Source organism: Salmo salar, unplaced genomic scaffold (assembly GCF_905237065.1).
Source record: "Salmo salar unplaced genomic scaffold, Ssal_v3.1, whole genome shotgun sequence".
In the NCBI taxonomy this organism is placed as follows: Eukaryota; Metazoa; Chordata; class Actinopteri; order Salmoniformes; family Salmonidae; genus Salmo; species Salmo salar.
In genome coordinates this window covers 34918-42021 of record NW_025548101.1, presented here as the reverse complement: position 1 = coordinate 42021, position 7104 = coordinate 34918, and the positions used below count along the sequence as shown (strand labels likewise).

The window sequence follows — 7104 nt, the reverse complement described above, 5'->3', positions numbered from 1 at the left end:
TGTCCAATTTGTATTTTCATTCCCTTTCCGGGAGCTGAATTTGATGAAAGGTGAAAATCTCACTTTGATTGAACTTCTTAATCACTTCTCAATGGAAACCAAACAATCAAGAATCTCTAACTATGACAAATACAAAGTTCTGTTCATCTTTGATGGTCTGGATGAGTGCCGACTGCCCCTAGACTTCCAGAAGAACAAGATCTGTTGGGACGTCACAGAGTCAACCTCAGTGGATGTTCTGCTGACAAATCTCATCAAGGGAAATCTGCTTCCCTCTGCTCTCTTCTGGATAACAACCCGACCTGCAGCAGCCAATAAGATCCCTTCAGTTTGTGTTGACCAGGTGACAGAGGTACGAGGGTTCAATGACCCACAGAAGGAGGAGTACTTCAGGAAGAGATTTAGTGATGAGGACCTGGCCAGCAGAATCATCTCACACATAAAAACATCAAGGAGCCTCCACATCATGTGCCACATTCCTGTCTTCTGTTGGATTTCTGCAATAGTCCTTGAACACATGTTGAAAGATATGAGAGAAGAGATGCCCAAGACTCTGACTGAGATGTACACACACCTTGTGGTGTTTCATACCAAACAGAAGAATGAAAAGTATCTTGTGAAAGAAGAGACAGGTCCACACTTGAATAACGAGAGCATTCTGTCACTGGGAAAACTGGCTTTTCAACAGCTTTTGAAGGGCAATCTGATATTCTATGAAGAAGACCTGAAAGAGGGCTGGCACTGATGTCATTGAAGCCTTAGTGTACTCAGGATTGTGCACACAGCTCTTTAAAGAGGAATGTGGTCTGTACCAGAACAAGGTGTACTGCTTCGTTCATCTGAGCATTCAGGAGTTTCTGGCTGCTGTCTATGTGTTCCTCTCATTCATCAACAACAATGAGAATCTAATGGCCAAACTGCCAAACATAAAGACAAGCCTGAAGTTACATGTCTACAAGAGTGCTTTCGATAAAGCCTTACAAAGTGAGACAGGAAACCTGGACTTATTCCTCCGCTTCCTTCTGGGCCTCTCACTGGAGTCCAATCAGAAGCACTTACGAGGACTACTGACAAAGACAAGAAGCAGCTCACAGAGCCATGAAGATACAGTCAAGTACATCAAGGAGAAGATCAGGGAGAATCCCTCTCCAGAGAGGTGCATCAATCTGTTCCACTGTCTGAATGAACTGAATGACCATTCTCTAGTGGAGGAGATCCAAAGCTACCTGAGATCAGGAAGTCTTTCAGAAGACAACTTGTCACCTGCACAGTGGTCAGCTCTGGTCTTTGTGTTGCTGACTTCAGAAAAGGAACTGGATGTGTTTGACCTGAAGAAATACTCCAGATAAGAGGAAGGTCTTCTGAGGCTGCTGCCAGTGGTCAAAGCCTCCAGAGCTGCTCTGTGAGTACATCAAATGACGTTTAAGAACTTATCTTTAGGACGAAATATTCAGTTTAGAGAAAAATATTTATTATAGTTGTTAAAATATTATGTTGAAAAACATATTGAATAAATGCATTGATTTTCACATTAGTATAACAGAATGACCACACAATTCTAGGAGACAGAAGATGAATCTATATGTTGTTTGAGAGAATAACCAAATGCATTTTCCTTTGTCCTTCTACGCTACCGGTGTTAATTTAACAATGTGTTTGTGAAGTCATGATGATCTCTTTGTCAGGCTGTCAGGCTGTGGAGTCACAGAGGAAGGCTGTGATTCTCTGGTCTCAGCTCTGAGGTCAAACCTCTCACACCTAAGAGAGCTCGACCTGAGTAACAATGACCTGAAGGATTCAGGAGTGAAGCTGCTCTCTGCTGGACTGGAGAATCCCCCACTGCTGGAGAAACTGGAGACTCTGAAGTCAGTATTCCTGTAGTTGGTCAACAAGTGATAACTGTTCACCAGATCCACATGTGTTTACCAGACACACATAGTCCACACCATATGTGTTTGGACAGTGAAGCTTACAGTTTTTCATTTGGTGCTATGCTCCAGCATTTTAGATTTGAGATAGAATGTTTCACATTAGGTGAATATACAGAATGTCATCTTTTATTTGAGGTTAATGGTGAGAGGTTAGTACAGTGGGAGGGAAAAAGTATTTGATCCTGCTTTGATTTTGATATGTTTGCCCACTGATAAGAAATGATAAAAAAAAAAAACACAGTCATAATTTTAATGGTAGGTTTATTTGAACAGTGAGACAGAATAACAACAAAGAAATCCAGAAAAAACGCATGTCAAAAAAATGTTATAAAATGATTTGCATTTAATGATGGAAATAAGTATTTGACCCTCTGCAAAACATGACTTAGTACTTGTTGGCAAAACCCTTGTTGGCAATCACAGAGGTCAGACTTTCTTGTGGTGACCACCAGGTTTGCACACACTCTCAGGAGGGATTTTGTCCCCTCCTCTTGCAGATCTTCTCCAAGTCATTAAGTTTTCGAGGCTGATGTTTGGCAAACTCTGAACCTTCAGCTCCCTCGCACAGATTTTCTATGGGATTAAGATCTGGAGACTGGCTAGGCCACCCAGGACCTTAATGTTCTTCTTCTTGAGCCACTCCTTTGTTGCCTTTGGCCGTGTGTTTTGGGTCATTGTCATGCTGGAATACCCATCCACGACCCATTCAAAATGCCCTGGCTGAGGGAAGGAGGTTCTCATCAGGATTTGACGATACATGGCCCCGTGTCATCGTCCCTTTGATGCGGTGAAGTTGTCCTGTCCCCCTCAGCAGTAAAACACACCCAAAGCATAAAGCATAATGTTTCCCACCTCCATGTTTGACAGTGGGGATGGTGCCCCTGGGGTCATAGGCAGCTTTCCTCCCTCCAAACTACGGCGAGTTGAGTTGAGCCAAAGAGCTCCATTTTGGTCTCATCTGACCACAACACTTTCACCCAGTTGTCCTCTTAATCATTCAGATGTTCATTGGCAAACTTCAGACGGGCATGTATATGTGCTTTCTTGAGCAGGGGATCCTTGCGGGCGCTGCAGATTTCAGTCCTTCACGGCGTAGTGTGTTGGGCCAATTGTTTTCTTAGTGACTATCGTCCCAGCTGCCTTGAGATAATTGACAAGATCCTCCCGTGTAGTTCTGGGCTGATTCCTCTCACCGTTCTCATGATCATTGCAACCCATGAGGTGAGATCTTGCATGGAGCCCCAGGCCGAGGGGAGATTGACAGTTCTTTTTGTGTTTCTTCCATTGCGAATAATCGCACCAACTGTTGTCACCTTCTCACCAAGCTGCTTAGCATGGCTTAGCCCATTCCAGCCTTGTGTAGGTCTACAACCTTGTCCCTGACATCCTTGGAGAGCTCTGGTCTTGGCCATGGTGGAGAGTTTGGAATCTGATTGATTGATTGCTTCGTGGACAGGTGTCCTTTTTTTACAGGTAACAAGTTGCAGTTAGGAGCACTCCTTTAAGAGTGTCCTCCTAATCTCAGCTCGTTACCTGTATAAAAGATAACTGGGAGCCAGAAATCTTTCTGATTGAGAGGGGTCAAATACTTATCCCTCATTAAAATGCAAATCAATTTATAACATTTTTGACATGTGTTTTTCAGGATTTTTTTGTTATTGTTTCTCTCACTGTTCAAATAAAACCTACCATTAAAATTATAGACTGATTATTTCTTTGTCAGTGTGCAAAGTACAAAATCAGCAGGGGAAAATACTTTTTCCCCCCACACTGTATTGGGGCTTTGGTGACAAAATGGATGGCACTGTGATAGATTGCATCCAGTTTATTGAGTACGTTATTGGAAGCTATTTTGTAAATGACATCGCCGAAGTCGAGGATCGGTAGGATGGTCAGTTTTACGAGGGTATGATTGGCAGCAGAGTGAAGGATGCTATGTTGCGAAACAGGAAGCCAATTCTAGATTTAACTTTGGATTGGAGATGCTTATAGTGAGTCTGGAAGGAGATTTTACAGTCTTGTTGTAGCCTCTGTAACATTTCTCACTCATTATTATTCATGATCTTTCTCAATCATGGCAGTCACAGGCTTGATGTAGTAGTTGTGTTCAAAAATATGGGACCAAATACTAAATCTGATACCTCACTGTCTGTCTTTGACTGATACTGCTTTTAAACTGGTCTGGTCAGTCTATCAAGTAATATTATGATAATTTATAATAATAATAAGTTAATTTATGAATAGATATGGTAGATTTCAGGACACTGATATATCTGAATATGTTGAAAAATATACTCGCCACTATTTTCACAACCAAAGAATAGCAGTGTGATTTTAATATGATTTTACTCTTTGCAGGCTGTCAGGTTGTCTAGTCACAGAGGAAGGCTGTGCTTCTCTGGTCTAGTTCTCAGTTCAAACCCCTCACACCTGAGAGAGCTGGATCTGAGTAACAATGACCTGAAGGATTCAGGAGTGGAGCTGCTCTCTGCTGGACTGGAGAATCCCCACTGCAGACTGGAGACTCTGAGGTCAGAATTGTTGTAGTTGGTCAACAAGTGATAACTGTTCACCAGATCCACATGTGTTTACCAGACACACATAGTCCACACCATATGTGTTTGGACAGTGAAGCTTACAGTTTTAAATGTGGTGCTATGCACCAGCATTTTGGATTTGAGATAGAATGTTTCATATCAGGCAACAGTGCAGAATGTCACCTTTTATTTGAGGGTATTTTCATACATAGCTGTGTTACTGATAAGAAATGAAAGCAAATCATGTATGTAGTTCTCCCATTTGAAGAAGTCTTAATTATTTGGACAAATTCACTTATATTGTATTAAAGTAGTCATAAGTTTAGTATTTTGTCCTATGTTCCATGCCTGCAGTGATTACATCAAGCTTGTGATTCTACTAACTTGTTGAATGCATTTGCAGTTTGTCTTGGTTGTGTTTTGGATGATGTTTTTCCCAATAGAAACTGAATGGTGAATAATGTCCTGTCATTTTGGGAGTCACTTCACTTGTATTGTCAGTAAGAATAGAAGATGTTTCTGAACACTTCTACATTCATGTGGATGCTACCATGATTATGAATAATCATGAAATGATGAATGAGAAAGTTATAGAGGCACAAGGATCAGAAAAAAAACCTTCTGTTATTGGTTCTTAAACATTTTTTTACCCCTTTTATGGTATCCAAAACTTGTCTCATCGCTGAAACTCCTGTACGGACTCGAGAGAGGCAAAGGTCAAGAGCCGTATGTCCTCAAAATACAACCCAGCCAAGCCACACTGCTACTCTTGATGCAATGCCCACTTAACCCAGAAGCCAGCTGCACCAATGTGTCGGAGGAAAACCTCATTCACCTGGCAAAACCGTGGTCAGCATGGACTGCACCCGCCCGCCACAGAAACCTCTAGAGCACAATGGGACAGGGACATCCCTGCTGGCCCCTTATCCAGGACAATGCTGGGCCAATTGTGCGCCGCCCCATGGGTCTCCCGGTCATGCGGCCTCCCGCGACAGATTCTGGACTCAAACCCAGAATCTGTAGTGGCACAGCTGCACTGTGATGCCTTAGACCACTGCGCCATCTCGAGAGGCCCGAATAACAAAGTTATAGAGGAACAAAGATCAGATAAAATGCTAACTTCCTCTGTTATTGGTAATGGTGAGAGGTTAGCATGTTTTGTTGTAGCCTCTGTTATTGGTAATGGTGAGAGGTTAGCATGTTTTGTTGTATCCTCTGTTATTGGTAATGGTGAGAGGTTAGCATGTTTTGTTGTATCCTCTGTTATTGGTAATGGTGAGAGGTTAGCATGTTTTGTTGTATCCTCGTTATTGGTAATGGTGAGAGGTTAGCATGTTTTGTTGTATCCTCTGTTATTGGTAATGGTGAGAGGTTAACAAGTTTTGTTGTAGCCTCTGTTATTGGTAATGGTGAGAGGTTAGCATGTTTTGATGAGACTGTTATTGGTAATGGTGAGAGGTTAGCATGTTTTGTTGTAGCCTCTGTTATTGGTAATGGTGAGAGGTTAGCATATTTTGTTGTAGTCTCTGTTATTGGTAATGGTGAGAGGTTAGCATGTTTTGTTGTAGCCTCTGTTATTGGTAATGGTGTAAGGTTAGCATGTTTTGTTGTTGCCTCTGTTATTGGTAATGGTGAGAGGTTAGCATGTTCTGTTGTAGCCTCTGTTATTGGTAATGGTGAAAGATTAGCATGTTCTGTTGTAGCCTCTGTTATTGGTAATGGTGAGAGGTTAGCATGTTTTGTTGTAGCCTCTGTTATTGGTAATGGTGAGAGGTTAGCATGTTTTGTTGTATCCTCTGTTATTGGTAATGGTGAGAGGTTAGCATGTTTTGTTGTATCCTCTGTTATTGGTAATGTGTGAGAGGTTAGCATGTTTTGTTGTATCCTCTGTTATTGGTAATGGTGAGAGGTTAGCATGTTTTGTTGTAGCCTCTGTAACTTTCTCTCATTATTATTCATGATTCATTCATGATTTGTATAATCATGTTATCATCAGAATTAATTTTGTAGTGTTTAGAAACATGTTATCTACTCACTTAGACATAAAATTACTCCAGTATTCATCCAATATTCAGTTACTATTGGGCAAAACATAACCCAAAACAAACAGCAAATGCAACCAATGAGTGTACAACAAAAGTACTCTACTTTTGACTATTTTAATACTGAATTGGTCTGAATACTTATGACTTCTTCAAATAGGGGCTCTGGATAAATAAAGTGCTATTATTTTTCTAAATGGTGAAACAGATATGTATGAAAATATCCTCAAATAAAATGGTGACATTATATACTGTCACCTCATATGAAACATTTGATCTGAAATCCAAAATGTTGGAGTTTAGAGCCACATTTAAAATGTTATCTTCACTGTCAAAATAGATATGGTGTGGACTGTATACTCAATACAATCTAAATCTGACACCTCACTGTCTGTCTTTTGACTGATACTGCATTTAAACTGGTCTGGTCAGTCTACTCAAATATTTGTACTATACATGTTTCTATCTACAAGCAATACTTTGATAATTTGTCATTTCTAATAATGATACATTAATGTATTTATGAATAGATATGGAAGGTTTCATGACTGATATATCTGAATATGTTGAGAAAATATACTGCCACTATTTTCA

At 40.7% G+C, this 7104-nt stretch overlaps 1 long non-coding RNA gene across 1 annotated transcript; it reads left to right on the top strand.

The window, feature by feature from the left end:
* Positions 1-940: 940 nt before the first annotated feature.
* Positions 941-5772, top strand: LOC123732659 (uncharacterized). The gene is made up of 3 exons (XR_006763334.1): positions 941-1402; positions 1686-2080; positions 5661-5772. It is a non-coding gene; the product is annotated as an uncharacterized lncRNA (long non-coding RNA).
* The last annotated feature ends 1332 nt before the right edge of the window (positions 5773-7104 follow it).